Here is a 23,213-nt window from a genome sequence, read left to right as displayed (position 1 = left end):
TTTTTTATCAGGATGGTGTAAGGATTGCATGACTTGGCAACTTAGGATTGGTTAAGGATGTTTGATGAGGTGGATAGGCTGCATGTGAAGAGAAATGGGATCACCTATTAAGAATAGAAAGATAATGAACTGCAATGCTTGATTAGACTAGTCACAATGCATAGTATCATATAAAAGTATCATGCCTATGATACTACTACATGTTACTATCTCCACAACGCATGGTATCATATACTAGTATCATAGTCTTCATATATTAATTGTTTTGTAGAATCTCAATGCAAATATATGTACAAGATTTACTTGACATTATTTTTCTAGTAGTATGTGCTATGATACAGTATCTACCTATGATACTAGTACCCTCTCTCTCATCCTTAATTGCACTGACACATCAGCATTTTGCATGCATGATACTACCTATGATACTCCCATTGTGGGTAGTCTTAGGCTGATAGCTATGACTGAAACTAAATTGGTTTGCTAAGAGACATTTACTACTACATTATGAACACAAGATGTACTGCTTAAATTCTGAAATCTCCCAGGATAAATGCAGGTGTTTCTCAAGCGTTGCTGTTTGCGTTTGATAGACCTTATAATTTGAGGTATTACTGAAGCGTACGTGCTTGTTTACCTTCAACGTTGGTATTGTTGTCCTACACCCGTCTTATGCGTATCTCGGGATGCCTAACATCAGAGAAGATTTTGAATATGTATCAGTTATTAGTGTTATTAAGGTGGATCGCGTGAGTACTACTCTCTCTGTCTCAGTTTACTAGTCTTTCCCGTGTCCCTAGGTCGTCAATTTGACGTATATAATTTAAATAATATAATATAAAAATTATATTATTAGAAAATAGAACATCTAAACTTTCTAATAATATAAATTTTTATAACGTATAACTAATGCTAATTTAATCAAATTTACGATCTAGGAGTACGCGCACGCCTAATAAACTGTGAGAGAGGGAGTAGTGTGAGCGGTATCCTGCGTGACTCAATACAGGCGTCTATAGCGGTGTTACTTGCAAACAATTGTATAAACGTTGTTGCCAAATCGATAAAGCTCACTGTTCCTTTTAAAAAATGATAGCTGGAGAAGGTTATGCAAAATAACATCACAACCGGAGCGCTGCTAAATCAGTCAGCTGACACCCACGAAGCCTTAAGCTTGTTTTTATTGCTGACTCCACTATCTCTTTTACTAGCACCGTATGACTGCTGGGGTTTGGGCCAGAATTTCGGGTAACGACTGGACTGGGAGTACCAAGCTTATGGGCCAAACTGGGGGCCAACACCTGTTATATTGTATTTACAATTTCCGGTAAAAATCGATTTTCTTGTAAAGAGGTACGAACGTGAAGAATTTCGCGTAAAAAAAGTTGTAATTTGGGCTACATGATTTTTTTTTAAAAAAGTGGCTCTAAGTTGCCATTGAAATTTTCATTCTAAGACTTCATCTTTTTCTTTTGTGTCTAGGGCACGCATGAACACATAATTCGATGAAACTTTATGCGTTCATATACAATGTTCAAAAATCGTTAATCTTAATTTATCGGTCGGTCTTAAAATGAAGATTAATCACTTATTGGCCGATCAATCAATTTTATCGGTCAGCTATTTATCGGCTTATTTTTTGTAAATTCTAATTTTTGACACTAAATTTTCTATAATATGCTATGAAAAAAATAATATTTAAGCTAGTATTAACTTGATTTTTTGCATTTGAATCAATAGCATTATATTAATTTTGAGCTAATGCATAATTCTACAAAATGATAGGATGAAAATACCGACTTTCATACCAAATGTCATTGAAATTTCACTCACAATCAGCCGAAATATCGGTCATGAGAGTGAAAATCGGACGAAATATCGTCTAATATAGAAAATCGGTCGAAATATCGGCAGAGTGATAAATTGGCAGATATGCTAAAATCTTATCGGTTACCACGCGATTCACGATAGATCGGCCGATAAATCGGCATCTCGGACGATTTTTAGAGCAATGTTCATATATAGTAAACATATATATGTATTTGCATACTTCTATAAAAAAGAATTAAGTGAAAAATGAGGTTTTTAAAATTTACAAACTAAGGGCTACATTGAGCTCATATTCCATTTGAGGTTTTTGACCAACGGGAAAAGGAGCAAACGTTGCAAGGAAGGTGGAATTCTTTGAATTTGTGTTAATTATGTTATTCTCAATGGACTTCTTGAACATCAGCTATCACAAGCTCTGAAAAGGAATAATGGAAGTGTATTTCAAGTCATGTATTTGATCTTGGATGTGAAAAAAAAACTTGGAAGACATGAAAAATATGGGTGGGAGTTACTATTCAGCCAAACCAAGACATCAAAGATAATATCATAAATTTACAGCAGCCATAATATATTGAAGGGTTTTCTTTTTCGTGCCCTCGGGTCCTTAGTTGTACTCAGTCCCCAGCTATTAGTTTTTCCTCAGTTTTCCCTAGGCCGTTGTCTGAAACCCGCAGAAGGAGCTCGGACGGAAGGATTCCCGTTTAGTTGACCGTTACGTGCTGACGTGTGGGACCGCGTCGTGTGGGGCCGCGTCGCGTGGGGCTGGAAGAAAGAGACCGCGTGGGACATGAAGAGACCGCATTTGGTTGTACGAGCGGAGCGGGGGGCGTAGCGTGTGGGGCCGTAGCATGTGGAGCCGTGTGGGTCCGGGACGTGGGCACGAGTGGTTTTTGTCTCTTTGCCCAAATTAGCAGTTTTCAATGCACCTTTTTCCTCTCTCTCGCTCGATCTCATTCATTTTTGATTGCCCAAATTGGTAGCAAATCTAGAGCAGCTTCTCCTTCTGTTTTTTAACGCCATTTATTTCTTTATGAATTCATTTTTACCCAATCAGGTAGGAAATCTAGGGCACAAATCCAGAGAAAATATAGGATAAGCTGCATACAGCAGCCAAAATAGCATAGATATATTCACGACAGATCCAACAGTACTACCGATAGATCCAACAAAAGCTACATTTTACATAAATTTAAGCTGCTCTATAGATAGAGCAGTCACATACAGAGAGTGCAGTAGGCACGTTCAACGCCTCCAGGTAGCTCTTGTGACTCGCTTGGATATTGCGCAGGTGAATCTCAAGTGCTTTGTGTTTGGCCATGAACGCATGCACGTTCACGGTCGTTCCAACTCTAGCACCGCATCTGCCAATGAATTCAGCATGGTTCACGAGGTAGTTGAAGTCGGTGACGCGGAGCTTCCTGTTGCAGAAGGGGCACTTGTAAATGCCTCGAGCAAAGGGGTCATCGTAATGGCCGTACTGCAGCCTCCTGAGGACGTGAAGAGTCTTGGTGTGGAAGTACTCGTCGTCGCTGTCGACGTCGCTGCTCTGCACCTGTCACGTAGCACCAAAGATCGTGCAAAACACACGGAGCCAATTGCAACGATGATGAAACAGAGAGTGAACAAAAGATCATGCATGATAATATGGGCATGAAAAAGAGAGGTAGCCTGAGTTACATTGGACACACTTATATCCAGGATTTGAGTTAGTGAACCAAAGTTCATACACAACAAATTTGAACACACCAATTGTTCACTGACCAAACCCTGAATCAATTTGTGCCCAAATATTCATCATCATCGGCACAAATTAACCGGATGAGATTGATTACTCACATAAGTTAACCGAATCTTAAACAAAAGCAAATCACAAACACTAATGACGCAAGATCTAGAACTAGGAACAGACGAACCCTAATAACACATGATCTAACACAAAAGGATTGAACTAGGAATAGATGAATCCTAATAACGTAAGATCTAACACAAAAGCACTACTAGGAAAAGGCTTATAGCTGCACTCCTTACCGCCGGCAAATACGAGCTGAAGATGCCGGCGGTAATACCTTCCAGGGGGGCCTAACAGTACCGCCGGCGAAATAGGAAGGACGGCGCCGGGGGTGGCTCGATTACCGCCGGCGAAATGGAAACGGAGGCGTCGGGGGTGCAATGGGCCGCGGGGTCCCAATTGGGCCTAGCCTTACCGCCGACGAATTGGGCCCAAAGCGCCAGGGATACTGGGTTGTACCGCCGGCGAACGAGGGCAGTAGATGCCGGGGGTATCGCCGATCCAGGGTGGGCCACCCAGCCTTAACTTACTGCTGGCGTTTTCATCCCGCAGATGCCGGCGGTAACGGGCCCTACCGCTGGCATTTTTGTTTGTAGGCGCCGGCGGTAACCTGGGCATGGCCATTTAGGACGACCAGCCACCGACCACCACCCACACACACTCATATGTGATGGCAAATCAACCCAAGCACTAGTTAGCTCATTCCCCCACCCATTTTAGCTATTTCAACCAATAAAATATGATGTATTTGAGCAAATCATGCACTACCTAGCCCCTCTAGCATGATTTGCATAATCTAGATCTAGATCTATCTCCTCCCACCACCTTTTCCACTAGATCTAGCTAGATCTCTCCATTTCTTAGATCTCTAGATCTCTCGAGCATTAAAGTCGACGTGTGGCGTCTCTCCGGTGCTTTTGGACGTCGCGTCAACTAATAGGTACATAACTAAATGAGTGGAATGTTCATGTGTTTGCGAAAATTCGCGGTTATATCACTAGTGGTGGCAAAAGGTGGTCCATATATGTAAATGCATTGTTTTGCATTTGTTTACGCGTGCAGGAACATTGAGTTGCCAATGTTTTGCCGGAATGTTGATTAACTTCCGTTCGGCGAATTTTGGAACTCCAGCATGACAATATTTAGCAAAGGTCATGCCGAATTTTTTCCGTGAAAACCGAGACGACGGTGTAATCAATTATCTTGTCTTGTAGGCGGCGATGGTCATCGCGATGAGGGAAAGCGTCTTGGATAAGTACGTGGAACGCGCGACGGCCGACATGTATCGAAAAAAGCGAAAGGATATAATGTGTCCTTGTCGAAGATGCAAGCTAGGATCGTTGTTTGACCCCTTCTCAGGCATAGTGAATCAACACCTGCTCGGGTATAGTTTCATGGAGGGGCATACTCGGTGGATGAGTGATGATGGAGATGATGATATCGATGGTGATGATGATGGAGATGATGATGGTGGAGATGATGATAACGAAGGTGATGGAGAGGATGCCCCACACGACAATGGAGACGAGGTTGAAGAGGATGGCGCACATGTTGATGGTGATCAAGAAGGCCGGGAAGAACATGCGGCCGACGAGGACATGAGTAGAAATACCCCGCTAACCGCGGCCGTGCAGGACCGTCATGTTCAAGAACTTCTTCTCAGCAACACATCGACCGACCCCAAAATCGCTGGTAGACGGAAGTCTAAGCTGGATCAACTGGAGGTAGACTCGAGAACTCCGTTGTACGACGCAGCTCGTGGGACGGAGGAGAGCCGTCTGAGAGTAGCTCTCGATATTATGAAGATGAAGGCAAAGTTCAAATGGACGGACACAAGCGTGGATGAACTCTTCGGATACTTGAAGATCCACTTTCCTAAAGATAACACGTGTGCCGGTAGCCTACAAGAGACCAAGAAAATCGTGTGCCCTCTAGATTTACCGCATAAGAAGTACCACGCCTGCATCCGTGACTGCGTAATATATCGGAATGAGCATGCCAAGCTCGATACATGCCCACAGTGTGGCGAATCTCGATACAAGAGAGGGACGAGAAAATCTCCTCGAAAAGTTGTGTGGTACTTCCCGCTCACGCCCCGTCTGCAGCGGTACTTCGTGGACCCCAAGGAAGCAAATCTCATGCGCTGGCACGCGGAAAGAAAGGAGGCGGTGATGCGTGATGTAGAATGGGTTGAAAACCCAGTGCTAACACACCCTTCGGATGCAAGCCAGTGGAAAACATTAGACGATGAGTATTACGAAGAATTCGGGAAAGAACCAAGGAACATCGAGGTTGGGTGCGAGCACCGACGGACTCAATCCGTTTGGGAACCAAAGCGGCAAGCACGCACACTGGCCCGTGTTTGTATGGATGTACAACCTCCCTCCATGGCTATGCTCGAAGAAGAAGTACATACACATGAGTATGCTAATCCAAGGGCCGACGCAGCCCGGGAGCGATATCAACCTATATCTGGAGCTATTGAAGGAGGAGCTAGTCACTGCGTGGGAGGAAGGGAGAGAAACTTGGGACGCCTACGGAGAAGAAACTTTCCGTATGAAAGCCGCACCGTGTGACGACGGTGCAGGACTATCTTGGATACGGATATATCGCGTGCCAGTGTGCCACGGACACAAGGCATGTGTGAGGTGCATGGAAAAGACGCCGTTTTACAGCTGGGTAAGGATCCCGGGTCTTCAAAAACCGTCTACATGAGGCATTGAATGTGGCTTCCCAAGAATGACCCGTGGAGGAAGCGTGGAGACTCTGTTCAATGGGAAGGATGAGGTCGAGGGACCTCCACCTAGGCGAAGCGGCGAAGAGATAGATACTCTGTTGAAAAGCTGGAAAGACTGCCCTCCGGCGGGTCAGATAAAGATCCAAAAGCGGAAGAAATGAGACAAGAGAAAGAAAAAGGAACCCGGGCCACTCTTGGGGGTATGGAAAAGGAGGTCCGTGTTTTGGGACTTGCCGTACTGGAAGATCCTCGGTACGCCTCATAGCCTTGATGTCATGCATATCACGAAGAACGTGTGCGAGAGCTTGCTTGGCACTGTGCTCAACATGCCGGAGAGGACCAAAGACGGGTCGAAAGCAAGACACGACCTCATGGCCCTTGATTTCAGAAAAGAGCTTCATTTCGCGCCGGTTGACCAGGAAACTGAGGAGGAGGAGACGGATGGTCGCAAACGCAAAAGGGTGGCCAAGCAGCGGGAAACTCCTCGCCCCTCCTGCTTCACTCTAAATCCCGATGAGCTCGAACAATTCTTCAAGTGCCTCCTGGAAGTCAAATTTCCCCTAGGCTACGCGGGGCTGATACGCAGATGGCTGGACCCGACGAAAAAAATCTTCAGCGGGATGAAGTCTCATGACTGTCATGTCATGATGACGCAGATACTTCCGGTTGCTATCGAGGGATAATGGAATCGCACGTTCGTGCGACGCTGACTGACCTGTGTAACATCTTCGACGTCATCACTCGAAAGTCGATAACCGTCAAGAAACTCGGGAGGCTGCAGGAAGAGATCGTCACCATCCTATGCGAGATGGAGATGTACTTCCCGCCGCATTCTTTGACATCATGGTCCATCTGTTGGTGCATATAGTGGACGATATCGAGGATCTCGGGCCCGCGTTCCTTCACAACATGATGGCGTTAGAAAGAATGAACGGCTTCATCAAAGGATACGTTCGTAGCAGGGCACATCCGGATGGAAGCATCGTCCGGGGCTTTCTCACCGAGGAGTGCATCTCTTTCTGCAAGAATTATTTAAACGAGGACGACCCACATCCGGTTGGATTGCCCGCCAACAAGCACCTCGGCGGATTCGAGGGAGTAGGCCACAACGGCGCGAGGAGGGAACTCGACGCGGATCAAGATGATAGGAGAACAGGACTTTAATAGGGCCCACTTAGTAGCACTACGACACATGAACGAGGTAGAGCCTTGGGTGGATCAGCACATAAACATGATCAAGAGCAGGGCTGACAAGCCGATGATGGAAGAAGAGGTATTTAGAGCGCACAACTCCTCTTTCGCGCGCTGGTTCAAAGACCAGATTGATGCCAATCCCCCACCAATGGCAAGCGACGTAGACAAAATGATATTGGCCTTGTCTTATGGGCCCGCCCCCAACCTCATGATTTATCAGAAATACGACATCAACGGTTACACATTCTCCACGGAGGAGAGAGACAAAAGAAGCGACTATCAGAACTCGGGTGTGACGATGGAATCGTACACGGGTGAAGAGAAGAAAAGGTACTACGGAAGGATCGAGGAAATCTGGGAGCTCAACTACGTCGGGGAGAAGCTACCGATGTTTCGTGTAAGATGGGCTACGGACGTCACAAAAGAAGATGCGTACGTCACCACCATGCGACTGCCCCCCAAATCCAATACCAAGAACCCCACCGCGCAAAATGAGCCTTGGGTATTGGCTAAGCACGTCGAGCAATGCTTCTTCATAACTGACCCGTCAAGGCCCAGCCGTGTTGTCGTAAGGAGAGGAAAAAGGGCCCTCGTCGGAATGGATGGAGTTGCCGACGAGCAAGACTTTGACGGCCTCGTTGGAGACACAATGATGGAAGAACCCGATGAAGACGATAGAACCTACACACTAAGAAGAAGAAGGACGACGCTACCTAGGTCAAGTCTTCCTCCGTATACAAGGAGTCGCGACGATACCGGTGGGGTCACAAGGACCAAGTGGAAGCGCAAGGAGAAAATGCTTCGAGTGTGCAGAGTTGTATTTGTGTATTTGTAATAATTATCTCCAAAACAACCATTTATCCTTCTCAAGTGTATCCTAAATTTATATCTTGGTTTTTTATCGGATGTCGCCGAAGGGACTTTGAAGTCATTCAAAAATTTAAATCCTAAATTTATGTCTCGCAATGTATCCTTCATTGGTTTTTTTGCAATTAAAAGGGATTAAATGGAAACAATAAAAAAAGGACTTTACAATTTATGCAAATAAATAGAAACAATAAAAAAAGTCTTAGAAAAGGGAAAAAAGGTGGCTTTTTTTGCACCCATAGGGATTCGAACCCTGGGTGCCTTGGCTGTGCACAAGAGTGGCACCACTGGGCTAATGATTTGGTTTTGATTAAAGTGCATGGTTTACACAACTAATGATGTATCGCCAGCTGGGAAGGAAAAAAAATATACCCCCGGCGAATTGGACGTTTCCGCCGGTGGAAACCACACACGGTCCCACCTGTTAGTGGCTGAAAGTTACCACCGGCGTTTACGCCAAAACACCGGGGGTAGGCATTCAACGACTTAGTCGTGTGTGGCCGCGCGCGTCGTTCCCCACACGGCCCAAATAATCTCTCCCTTGCCGCGCCGTCGTTGACCTCTCCCCTGTCGCCGTCGATCCGCCGTCCTTGCCGCCGTCGATCCGCCGTCCCTGTCGTCGTCGAGCCGCCGTCGCTGCCGTCGCCCTCCACCGCAGGTGCGCCCCTCCCCTGCCTCCCTCTCTCCCTTGCCCCGTTCCTCGATCCGCCGTCGTTCCTCACCTCGCGTCGTCGCCCTCCGTCGCAGTAGCTCGCCCCATCGCACCACCTCACCCTGTCGCCCTCCGTCGCACCACCTCGCCCCGTCGCCCTCCGTCGCAGTAGCGCCTTCTTCTCCGGCTCCACCTAGCTCGCCGTCTTCCGCCCCAAGGTCGACGAGATCTCCCTCCTCACCGTCAACACCACCACTGGCTTCAGGTGTGTGCTCCATTGACCCCTCCCTCCCCTCCCCTCCGTCAATTTGCTCGTGAATCTGTTGGCTTGGTTAGTATGATTTGATGACTGATTTGTTTCTGAATTTTTTCTACTACAAATTGCATGCCATGCTAATAAAATTAATCTACATTGTAGTTGCCTACAAAACTGTAATTAACACTAGGATTGTTCTTGGCAGTATCTATCTTGGTCCTTATTTATTCTCTGTTAAAGACTGTTGATTTGTTTCTTATCATTAGTGGATCATTACTGAACAATCCTCACTGTGTAGCAAGTCATTGGAACATAGCTTGAACTTGGCCATTATTCTCCTCTCAGTCTAATAGATGCTCTTCATAGCAAGAATGTGGTTACTGAGATCAATTAGGATTATAAGATTTAGAGCAATAATAATAACTTGGCCTTCATTTTTGTTCATGAATTATTTAATACTGTTTCAGAGATTCTCTTATCTATACATATATCATGACTGTGAAGTGGAAAAATGTTGATTTACCCCGTGATAAGTAATAGACCAGTGATAAGTAATAGACCAGTTTCTGTTTATTTGCTTTGTAAACATCCTTACTATTTATTGCCGTATGAAGTGTCTCTGTGAAGTATTTGAGCATGAATTTTTGGTGTGAATTGCACAAAAACTCTAGTATACTGATACCTGCAAAACTGCATATATAGTGGATTTTAACTGCGTAGGCTGTCCAATCCAATTATCCAAAACTGTAGCAATCATGGATGGCCTTTAGGTTAGGAATTGCACGGTTTAGTCATACCTAGCGTTGAAGAGCAGTACATATTTGCTTAGAGAGTAGACTGCAATATTTATTTTGCAATTCCGGACTCGATGAATAGCCTTCTTTGCTATGTGCAGCTCCTCCCGTCGCGGCAGCTCACGCCGCCTCTCCCGGCCCGCCGACCAGGTGCCAACCGCCGCAGGAACAAGCTGCCCGCCTCTCCGACCTCGTCTTCACCGCTCACTCCTCCAGAAGCTCAAGGTAATTAGAATGAGGATGAATGTGAAATGGCTAGACCTGAGCATATGCTGGACCTGATGTGGTGGTGCTAGACCTGAGCATATGCTGGAGGCTCAGGTCATTGCTATATTGATGTGTCTGGAAGTAAAAGTTGTGTGAAATGTCTCTGCAGATACACATTGAGTGCCAATGTTTTGCCGGAATGTCGATTAACTTCCGTTCCGACGAATTTCTGGCACTCCGGGATGACCTCTTTTAGCAAAGGTCATGCCGAATTTTCGCCGTGGATTTCCACATAGTAGTGTTAACAGAATATACTTGGCAATTTTTAACAGTATTTGACAAAGCATGTTAGATAGTGCAGTTCTTGAAATTTTCAATTGCTGTGTATTTTATGGCTATTAGGGTAGTAGGTGAACTACCTTTTACTTGCTGCTAGAAGAGTTAAGCACATGCTTTGATAATCCTATTCCTATACATATACGTTTGTACACTTGTACTTCTGCATCGTGATGCTTGCTTGGTTATAGCACCATATATAATAACCAATTATTTATGTGTACATTAACTTGATAACATTTCATGGATTAACCGATGAAGTTTGATGCCATCATGGTAGCACAGTTTTATTCAGAACATGGTAGCACATTAACTTGATACATATGCTTGTGTTTTTGTTAACTTGTAACCCATTTGGTGAATCTGTACATATAGTATGTTGTCTTTCAACAAAGCACCCCATTTGGTGAATCTAATCTTTCAAGAAAACATGATCTTGTTTTACTTTTTCTAGCCACAGTATATGAATTTCTGAATTTGTCAAGTGATAGTTACAGTATATGAATTTCTGAATTTTTCAAGTGATAGTTACAGTATATGAATTTGTGAGTATATTTTTAAAATGAACACTTACAGTAGCTTTTGCACTTACAATAGCTTGTGCACTTACAGTAGCTTATGCACTTACAGAAGGTATAGCTAGCGATGTCGTCTTCTGCAGACCCCAACGAAGACGTTGACGGGTCTTCTCGGCGGAAGTTGGATGAGCACTACAGGCTCATGGTCTCGGATCAGCTGGAGGAACTTCCAAGGGGCAGCGATGACGAGTCCTCGGAGGAGGGGGATGATGAGATGGACAACGATGGTGAGGATGAGAGGGCCGCTGCCGACGAGACCACCGACAGTGGAGTTGCCGGGGGTAACTCGGATACTACTACCGAGGCCAAGAGGAAACGGAAGCAGCGGCGCCCAAACAGGGTCGGCACCACTCGCGACATAATCACCGCGGTGGACGCCAAGACCGGTCTTCCTCACGAGCCCAAGCACCTGGCGAAGGGTACGGCCTCCAAGCGGGAGCAATCCTTCGGGACGTCGTCGACGTCAGCGAGACGAAACTCCGAACCAAGAAAAAGCGGCATCTGCAGGCCCAACTCCTTGCGCGGCTGCACGCACGCAGTATGAGTTCCATGTGGAATACGGGAACGAGGATCCCAAGGATAACATCGTGAACAGGACGAGCCCTCTCTAAGTTCTCCAAGAACCTCGGCGGTTATAAAACCATCGCTGAGGGGATGCTAGTGACAATGAGACTTGGGAAGAGATCCGGCGCCACTTCCCGCGGATGACGCTGGAGCGGTATAATAAATTCTTGGAAAACGAGGAGCTCGAGTACACCAAACGACAATCGACCTGGGGGAAGGAGCTGGCGGATAAGAACATCGGTCACCACAATCTCGGTTGCCGTGGCTTCGAAGGCAAGCAACCGGTATGGGACAAGGAGGACCAGGCCTACATAAAGGCAGGCCTCGAGCCCCCTTTTGCCAAGTACAAAGACCCACTCTTCAGGGCATATCTCAGGTCCCGATACCATAGAGAATTGGCTGGGAAACGTGTCACGAAATCTGATGTGGTGGTGGGAGTTGAGTTGGTCACCGACGACGAAGGTGATGGCACTTGAGAAAGCAGTGGTAAGCAATTTACCAGCTTATTAATTTGATACTGCTCACCAAATCCATTACATTCTAAAATGGTTCATGTTACTTCTGGCAGTTGACGGAACAAGCAGCCGCCGAATCAGCTGGCTCCTCGTCCCAGACGTCGACGGGCAAAGTCTCGTGGGACACGCCTTTTATCGAGGGTCCGAACACCGTGAAGGCGCGGCCGCTTTTGGACAAGCCCCACCATGTCCCCGGCGCCGGGAGGAGGTCGCAAGCTTGCCGACTATGGCTTGGACGTGCCCGCAAGCACTAAGGAGTCGCGGCGGGCGCGAGAAGGACCGGGAGCACGAGGCTCTTCCGAAAAAGGTGGCCGACTTGGAAACAACCATGGAGCAACGCGTCGGTGCGAGGTTCAGCAACGCGTCGGTGCCGAGGTTGCTAGCAAGGTCGATGACGCGCTGGCCAACGGGGTCAATGAAATCATCACGATCTTGTCGCTGTCGATGAAGAATTACTTCGCCGGCGGCCAAAAGGTACCGATGCCGGTTATCAGCCTAGGCGACAGCAACTCGGACAATCGGCCTCCAACTAGACACGCTCAATACACACCCAACTTGGTGACTCCACCCGCCGGCAATGTCGGCGCTAGAGAAGGATCGCCGGGACACGGGGGCACCGGCGCCAGTACTAGCCCCTCAGTCACCTGCACGCCTGGCCTCGCTCCTTCAACGTGAGCCGAGCTCGACGCCCTCACGGTAATTAATTTAGTCTCTCAAGCTCTACAAATTAGTTACTTTGTCGTCGCCCCTCTCTGACCTACACATGTTTTCACGGGAGAACGCGACTCCTTGCACCTTGCTGCGAATGTGGACAACAAGTTGAAGGGTCGCAGCGAGCGGCGGTGTCATCCTGCCAACACGGCGGATTTTCCACTTTGTCGGGATGGATGATAGCGTGAGCCGGGTTCGCGTGAATCGGTCGTTACCGGGATGCCAACACCTCGATCCTCCTTACCAACCCCGGAAATCGCACCCCGGCGAGCGTCGGGGACCTCAAAACTCACATCCTTCTATGGCCGAAAGCCCTAATTCTGCTGAACACCGCCTCAGGTTCAGAGGCAACCTATGTCATGGTCACTCCTGAGGCTGCAACGGATGCTTTGACGGCAGGCGAAGGCAGGGCCAGTCCTCCACCGACTGATGATCCTTTTGTGCCCGATAGTCAGCCCGATAGTCAGCACGAGAGTCAGCACGACAAGGCGTTGGACATCGATCAAGCTCCCATTGATACATTCATCGCCGAGATGGAGGCCGACGCGGTTTCTCCTTACAAGCCACCACCCGCCGGTCATATCCTAAAGAAGAAGTTGTTCCTTTCACAAGAAACGCCCGAGCAGGAGGACACTACCGCCTTCACCGCTCCGCCCCGAGTTGAGCTTACCCCGAGGACACTCCTTGGTGCGACCACGGAGGGTATGAAACAAAACGCCACTCCCAGTTGCAATAAGAAGAAGGGCGAGAAGCGGAAGAAGTCGGGAGATGTTGCGACAAGCAAGATAGTGGTTAATGACAAGTTGCCGACCCCGTGGAGGAAGTTGCATCACATAGGCCAGCTGATTCTGCCGGCACACTATGTCAACTTGTTGACGCCGGATATGAGGAGCGTGCATGATACTATTCTAACGAAGGAGAAGCTACTTCTTCAAGATAGAAATCCCTCGTACCCGATTTTGATGGCCAAGGTGCCCACTGGCTTTGGCTTTGTCAACACATACCTCGCGGACTTGATATTCATTCGGTACGAAGACATCTTCGAGCTCTTGCACATGCAACAGCTAGACCGAAGCTTGGTCCGCCTCATAGCGCTCGAGCATGGCGCACGATATCGCCATGGAGAACACAACGCACATCGCTATCATGGACCCCTACTACATGACTCCAGCTATCACCCGGAACGAACAAGCGTTTCTCGCCAAGTATATCAAAGATTTCTTGGTGTTAAACAAGGATAAGAATTGCTTTGTCATACCATATTTCCGCGAGTAAGTATTTGGTTACTAAAGTACCCTATATTACATTCTTTCATGAATTTCCTTAATAGCTGAGTATGATGGTTTATTTCCATTTTGCGCAGATTCAAGTATTGCACCCTCCTCCTCTTTCACCTGTATCATTCCCATGTCACTTATCTCGACTCCGGGCTTGATAAGGAGAAAGACTTCACCGACGTTAAGTCTACACTTGATAAAGCCCTCGGCGGCTTCATAGCTGAGGTTGGCGTCAACAAACTCAGGCATGAGAAGAAAGTTAAGGGTTGCCATGTGTGCCACCACATAACCAAGTTCCCCTGCCTCAAGCAATCGGCGGATGACAATGGGATGGAGGCATGGTTTGCCATCCTACAGATGAGGGCGGTTGTAAGGTCTCAGAACGATCTCTTGTTGCCATCTGGTCTGCAGGGGAAGTTCGTGAACATGGCGGACACCACCGATGAAAACGTGAGAGCCGACTTCCGTGCCATCCAGCGGACCATTTGCACAATACTCTGGAGGGATGTTTTCATGAATGGTGGCTTGTTCAACTATGGCTCCGCACTTTCTAATTCCGAGATAGAAGGCCGATTAGAAGATGGATGTGACGAGAGAACATTCAACACGCTCGAGGGCATCCGTCCCTTCCCGCCGAAGTAGACTTGAGTCAAAAACTTTTGTGTCCTGCAAATGTTAGTCATAAATTACATAAGTATTTTTTATGTTTGTTCTTTTGCACACCTATATGTTATATCTCTATCTATGGATGTACTAATAACTTACATTTCTTTGTTGTGTGTTTGCATAGATGACGTACTATGTCGTCTACCACGGCAGGGTTCCTGGAGTCTACGAGGACTGGGAAGACTGTAGGAGGCAGGTCCACCGTTTCAGCGGCAACAACTACAAGGGGTACACCACTTTGGAGGAGGCGGAAACTCGATACGCCAACTTTCGAGCGGGACGAGAGGAGGGAGATGTGGAGGACCCCTTTCATCGTGATGATGCTTGCCGCCACCGCCTCTCTAGTTTACTATGTCATTGTTGTTTAGCTAGGTCGTCGATCTGGACTTATATGTATTTCCGTAACATGTGCTACTTCGAGTCGTGATGTTTGAACTATGGTCGACACTTGTGTTATTGATGCATATGCATGCATGTTATGGACATTTCGGGACTTTCTAATGATGTGTATCATTGCCAATGATGTGTATCTTGCTAATGATGTCTATTTTGCTTGTCATTACGGTAATTGCTCGTATATTCTATGTATATGCTATGAATTCGGTGTATATACTTGTGAAATTCGAGTTTTATTTTTTTACTCCTGCTAATGTTAACGCTGGCGAAATGTACATGTATCCCTGGCGTTTTGCAATCGCCAGCACTACGGCCTGATTCCCCTGGCGAAATGATAAGACACCGGCGGTAAGACTAACCCCGGCGAATTGACAACACTTACCCCCGGCGAATTGGTAAAACGCCGGCGGTAACGGCACTTACCCCCGGCAAATTGGGAGGCGCCGGCGATGAGGCGTTACCACCGGCGAGGTGATCGCCGGCGAATGCAAAAACGCCGGCGGTAGGCCATTTCAGGACGCCGGCGGTAGGCCATTTCCTAGTAGTGAAGGATTGAAATGGGATAAGAACAAGGGAACAAAGGGTTACCTCCGGCTATTCGTCGATGATGCTGGTGTCGTAGGGGTTCTTCGGCGCGACGTACGACACTAGTGCGTACGGATCCCAAGCGACGCGGGCCTGGACGGCGGCGGCGGCCGATGCGCCGGCGGCTATGTTGGAAGCAGCGACGGTGGCCTGGAAGGGGGCGGCGGCGGCTGATGCACCGACAATGGGCATCTCATTCTTCTCCATCGCTGGCGGTTTTCTTCGGGGTTTTTTCTTCGGTTGTGGAGAAGTTGATGGGACAGGAGAGGCGGTTGCCGTGAAAATGAGAGAGTGGGCGAACGTCGAGGGAGAGAAAGAGGGGCTCTATAAAGACGAAGGTGGCGTGTACCGCAACACGCGTCCGCTATGCACGGCTGCAGCGTGCACCGCGACACGAGTCTAACCCTGGGACGTTTGGTGTACTCAGTTATAACCTCGGGCATTGTACATAAATTTTATCTGTACTTAGTTTTCCCCTCGAGTACTTAGACTGGCAAGTGCAATATAATTAGTTTTACCCTCAAGTTGTTGGTCAACAGAGAGTCAACAAATGAGATTAACATAGCTAATTGAGTCATTTCATGCGCAAAAAAATCCAAAATAAATAAAAACATAGTGGCACCTACTCATGGAGTCTTTATATATCAAGTTTTACCACAAATTGCCACTTCTCAGAATCACTAGTAGCTATGAAGATTCATGGTTTTCCACTCAAACCCCTTTGCAAACATCTTCCCCAAAACATAGTTTGTCTAAATGAGGCCATAATTGTCAGACTCATGTATATTTGAATTGAAAATAATTTGATGTAGCACAATATGAATTATATTGTACAAAATACGCATTTTTCATTTTGTAATTCTTTTGCTTGAATCCCTTAGTCTATTTACTATTTACGTGCTCTCGGTTTCTTAGTACTACTCAGTTTTGTCCTCAAGTACTGTCACAAATGCTCACAGAAGCCGAAACTTATCCTGATTGGTTGAGCCGTTGTCACACAGATCGACTCCACCAACCGTTAATCCACTAATCTAACGGGCAGTATACTCCTCTCCGTCTCTTCCTGGCCACCCGTCTCTCTCTCTTCGTGGCCACCCCTTTTTCTCTCTATCGGTGGACAGTGTCACCCCTCTATTTATGTGCAATAACGAGTTTGCTACGTACTATATTCCCTCTATTTATGTATTATTTTCCACGATCTATTTAGGCATTAATTTTCACGGTAAAATGATAAACTATCACGAATTTCCATTTATTTTAGGCATTACTTTTTTGTTGAGATATAAAACCCCACAACGATCATCTCCTCCTTAATTTATTGTGTAAACTCCACAATGGTCATCTCTACCTTAATTTATGGTGTAAACCCCACAACGGTCATCTCTCCCTTATAAACCCCCACAACGGTCATCTCTCCCTTATAAACCCCCACAACGGCCATCCCTCATGTCAATAGGTTCTGCCTCTCTCTTCTTCGTTCACATACACTTGATCCATTGCCATGGCTTCCACATCTCGAACGCCGACCGGAAGGAGAAGGGGAAGGGCGGCTGGGGTGGTGGATCATCATCATTGCCACCACCACCGTCAACACTGCCATTGATCATAGAGGAGTTCTTCATCGTCATCAACGAAGACCCTTTGGCCAAGAAGGTACGTACGTGTTCCCACATATATAATGCATGTGATTAATTATGTGCATGTTCTAAAAAACCTTTAATTTCAAGGGCCTAATTTCAAACGATCGACGCTCGATCTCTTTGCAGGCACTCCCAAAAAAGTTTGCGGACTATCTTGACAGCCAGGAGCCCGCTAAGGTGTATCTACGAACAGCATCCTCGTCTCTGGACCGTGGAGGTCCTATTTGACGGACAAGGCTGGATGTACCTCGACAAGGGCTGGGAGAATTTATTCATCGCACACGGTGTGGATTTCGGCTACTTCATACACTTCAAATATGAAGGCGATGATGTGCTCGCAGTGAAGGTGTTCGACGGAACAATTTGACGAAGATACTGACGATTAAAGCGACGATGACGTGAAGCCATGCATCCAGCCCCTTTAGATAAGGGGATTATGACCAAGAATATATATGTAGCTTCATATGCATTGATTTAGAGATCTAGCTATTTTCTATATATTATGGATGTACCACCATGATTCGAGCACCACAATCTCCAAACGATGCCGATCCCGATATCGACATGTGATACGTCTCAAACGTATCTATAATTTCTTATGTTCCATGCTACTTTTATGATGATACTCACATGTTTTATACACATTATATGTCATTATTATGCATTTTCTGGCACTAACCTATTGACGAGATGCTGAAGAGCCAGTTGCTGTTTTCTGCTGTTTTTGGTTTCAGAAATCCTACAAAGGAACTATTCTCAGAATTGGACGAAATCAACGCCTAGGGTCTTATTTTTCCATGAAGCTTCCAGAAGACCGAAAGGGAAACGAAGTGGGGCGACGAGGCGCCGACACAACAGGGAGGCACGGCCCAGGTCCTGGCCGCGCGGCCCTGGCGTGTGGGGCCCTCGCGTCGCCCCTAAACCTACCCTTCCGCCTACTTAAAGCCTTCATCGCGAAACCCCCAGTACCGAGAGCCACGATACGGAAAACCTTCCAGAGACGCCGCCGCCGCCAATCCCATCTCGGGGGATTCAGGAGATCGCCTCCGGCACCTCCCGGAGAGGGGAATCATCTCCCGGAGGGCTCTTCATCGCCATGATCGCCTCCGGATCGATGTGTGAGTAGTTCACCCCTGGACTATGGGTCCATAACAGTAGCTAGATGGTTGTCTTCTCCTCATTGTGCTATCATGTTAGATCTTGTGAGCTGCTTATCATGATCAAGATCATCTATTTGTAATGCTACATGTTGTGTTTGTTGGGATCCGATGAATATTGAATACTATGTCAAGTTGATTATCAATCTATCATATATGTTGTTTATGTTATTGCATGCTCTCCGTTTCTAGTAGAGGCTCTGGCCAAGTTGATACTTGTAACTCCAAGAGGGAGTATTTATGCTCGATAGTGGGTTCATGCCTCCATTGAATCTGGGACGAGTGACAAAAAGTTCTAAGGTTGTGGATGTGCATGTTGCCACTAGGGATAAAACATCGATGCTTTGTCTAAGGATATTTGTGTTGATTACATTACGCACCATACTTAATGCAATTGTCTGTTGTTTGCAACTTAATACCGGAAGGGGTTCGGATGATAACCTGAAAGTGGAATTTTTAGGCATAGATGCATGCTGGATAGCGGTCTATGTACTTTGTCGTAATGCACTGATTAAATCTCATAGTACTCATCATGATATATGTATGTGCATTGTTATGCCTTCTTTATTTGTCAATTGCTCAACTGTAATTTGTTCACCCAACATGCTATTTATCTTATGGGAGAGACACCACTAGTGAATTGTGGACCCCGGTCCATTCTTTACATCTGAAATACAATCTACTGCAATTGTTCTTTACTATTCTTCGCAAACAAACATCATCTTCCACACTATACGGTTAATCCTTTGTTTTGAGCAAGCCGGTGAGATTGACAACCTCACTGTTACGTTGGGGCAAAGTACTTTGATTGTGTTGTGCAGGTTCCACGTTGGCGCCGGAATCCCTGGTGTTGCGCTGGACTACACTCCGTCACCAACAACCTTCACGTGTTCCTTGACTCCTACTGGTTCGATAACCTTGGTTTCTTACTGAGGGAAAACTTGCTACTGTACGCATCACACCTTCCTCTTGGGGTTCCCAACGGACGTGTGTTAACTGCACGCATCAAACACTTTTTCTGGCGCCGTTGCCGGGGAGATCAAGACACGCTGCAAGGGGAGTCTCCTACTTCCAATCTCTTTACTTTGATTTTGTCTTGCTTTACTTTATTTTATTTACTGCTTTGTTTGCTCTTATATCAAAAACACACAAAAAAATTAGTTGCTAGCTTTACTTTATTTACTGTCTTGTTTGCGTTCTCTATATTAAAAACACAAAAAAATTAGTTATTTGCATTTACTTTATTTAGTTTGCTTTATTTACTACTGTTAAAATGGGTACTCCTGAAAACACTAAGTTGTGTGACTTCACTAGCACAAATAATAATGATTTCCTATGCACACCTATTGCTCCACCTGCTACTACAGCAGAATTTTTTTGAAATTAAACCTGCTTTACTAAATCTTGTTATGAGAGAGCAATTTTCTGGTGTTAGTTCTGATGATGCTGCTGCCCATCTTAATAATTTTGTTGAACTTTGTGAAATGCAAAAGTATAAGGATGTAGATGGTGATATTATAAAACTGAAATTGTTTCCTTTCTCCTTAAGAGGAAGAGCTAAAGATTGGTTGCTATCTTTGCCTAAGAATAGTATTGATTCATGGACTAAATGTAAGGATGCTTATATTGGTAGATATTATCCTCCCGCTAAAATTATATCTTTGAGAAGTAGCATAATGAATTTTAAGAAATTAGATAATGAACATGTTGCTCAAGCATGGGAGAGAATGAAATCTTTGGTGAAGAATTGCCCTACCCATGGACTAACTACTTGGATGATCATCCAAACCTTCTATGCAGGATTGAATTTTTCTTCGCGGAACCTATTGGATTCAGCTGCTGGAGGTACCTTTATGTCCATTACTTTGGGGGCGGCAACAAAGCTTCTTGATGATATGATGACAAATTACTCTGAATGGCACACGAAAAGGGCTCCACAAGGTAAGAAGGTAAATTCTGTTGAAGAAACCTCCTCCTTGAGTGAGAAGATTGATGCTATTATGTCTATGCTTGTGAATGGTAGATCTAATGTTGATCCTAATAATGTTCCTTTAGCTTCATTGGTTGCCCAAGAAGAACATGTTGATGTGAACTTCATTAAAAATAATAATTTCAACAACAATGCTTATAGGAATAATTCTGGTAACAACTATAGGCCATATCCTTCGCTAATGGTAATGGTTATGGTAATTCTTATGGGAATTCTTACAACAATAATAGGAGTGTACCCTCTGGTCTTGAAGCCATGCTTAAAGAATTTATTAGTACACAAACTGCTTTTAATAAATCTGTTGAGGAAAAGCTTGATAAAATTGATATTCTTACTTCTAAGGTTGATAGACTTGCCTCTGATGTTGATCTTTTAAAATTGAAAGTTATGCCTAATAAGGATAATGATAATAAGATTGTTACTACAGCAAATGCTATCCAAGTTCGAATTAATGAAAATATTAGATTGATGGCTGAATTGCATGCTAGGTGGGAAAGAGAAGAAAACGAAAAACTTGCTAAAGAGAATAATGTAGCTAAAGTTTGGACTATTACCACCACTAGTAATGATAATGCTTCACATATTGCTACACCTCCTACTATCAATGGTAAAATAATTGATGTTGGCAATGTTTCTACTCCTAGTGCAAAGCGTGCAAAATTGCCTGAAACTGCTAAAACTGCTGAAACTGCTTGTGATAAAACTGTTGAAATTTTTCAAAATATTGGGGACAATGATCCCATTGCTGTAGATCATAATGGTTTAGATTTTGATGATTGTCACATCTCTAAAGTTATAAAGTTCTTACAAAAACTTGCTAGAAGTCCCAATGCTAGTGCTATAAATTTGGCCTTTACAAAACATATTACAAATGCTCTCTTAAAAGCTAGAGAAGAGAAACTAAAAATTGAAACTTCTATTCCTACGAAGTTAGAAGATGGTTGGGAGCCCATCATTAAGATGAGGGTCAATGATTTTGATTGTAATGCTTTATGTGATCTTGGTGCAAGTATTTATGTTATGCCTAAGAAAATCTAGGATATGCTTGACTTGCCACCATTGAAAAATTGTTATTTGGATGTTAATCTTGCTGATAATGCTATAAAGAAACCTTTGGGGAGGATTGATAATGTTCGTATTATGGTTAACAATAACCTTGTCCCCATTGATTTTGTTGTCTTGGATATTGAATGCAATGCATCTTGTCCCATTATATTGGGAAGATCTTTTCTTCGAACTCGTTGGTGCTACCATTGATATGAAGGAAGGTAATATTAAATATCAATTTCCTCTCAAGAAAGGTATGGAACACTTCCCTAGAAAGAAAATGAAGTTACCTTATGATTCTATTATTAGAACAAATTATGATGTCGATGCTTCATCTCTTGATAATACTTGATTCACACTTTCTGCGCCTAGCTAGCTGAAAGGCGTTAAAGAAAAGCGCTTATGGGAGACGACCCATTATTTTACTTATGCACTTTGTTTTATATTTGAGTCTTGGAAGTTGTTACTACTGTAGCAACCTCTCCTTATCTTTATTTTATTGCATTGTTGTGCCAAGTAAAGTCTTTAATAGTAATGTTGATACTAGATTTGGATTACTGCGCAGAAACAGATTTTTTGCTGTCACGAATTTGAGTAGAATTCTCTGTAGGTAACTCAGAAAAATCTGCCAATTTACGTGCGTGATCCCCAGATATGTACGCAACTTTCATTCAATTTGATCATTTTCATCTGAGCAAGTTAAGTGCCCCAGAAAAATTCATCTTTACGGACTGTTCTGTTTTGACAGATTCTGCCTTTTATTTCGCATTGCCTGTTTTGCTATGTTTGATGGATTTCTTTGTTCCATTAACTTTCAGTAGCTTTGTGCAATGTCCAGAAGTGTTAAGAATGATTATTTCACCTCTAAATATATGAATTTTCGATTATGCACTAACCCTCTAATGAGTTTGTTTCGAGTTTGGTGTGGAGGAAGTTTTCAAGGGTCAAGAGAGGAGGATGATACAATATGATCAAGAAGAGTGAAAAGTCTAAGCTTGGGGATGGCCCCATGGTTCATCCCTGCATATTTCAAGAAGACTCAAGCATCTAAGCTTGGGGATGCCCCAAGGCATCCCCTTCTTCATCGATAACTTATCAGGTCACCTCTAGTGAAACTATATTTTTATTCAGTCACATCTTATGTGCTTTACTTGGAGCGTCCGTTTGTTTTTATTTTTGTTTTTGTTTGAATAAAATCGGATCCTAGCATTCTTTGTTTGGGAGAGAGACACGCTCTGCTGTTGCATATGAACACATGTCACTACAAGAGATGGGAGATTTGTTGACGAAAACCCTGGTGACAAAAATGCATACCGTCATGGATGTGTCCTTATAGGTGACGAATTCATCTTTCGTCAAGCATTTAAGGTAATGCTTGACGGTATGATTTCTCGTCAAGAAAAATCGTCACCCATTACCCAAGCG

At 45.0% G+C, this 23,213-nt stretch overlaps 1 protein-coding gene across 1 annotated transcript in view; it reads right to left on the bottom strand.

The window, feature by feature from the left end:
- The window catches only part of LOC124672803, a 37,195-nt gene that overhangs the window by 1,334 nt on the left and 12,648 nt on the right, over positions 1–23,213 (bottom strand). The window lies entirely within an intron of this gene.

The sequence above is a fragment of the Lolium rigidum genome, chromosome 7, assembly GCF_022539505.1.
Source record: "Lolium rigidum isolate FL_2022 chromosome 7, APGP_CSIRO_Lrig_0.1, whole genome shotgun sequence".
NCBI classification, from domain to species: domain Eukaryota; kingdom Viridiplantae; phylum Streptophyta; class Magnoliopsida; order Poales; family Poaceae; genus Lolium; species Lolium rigidum.
Note: the sequence above shows the minus strand (reverse complement) of the source record. Positions and strands in the feature narration are given on the sequence as shown.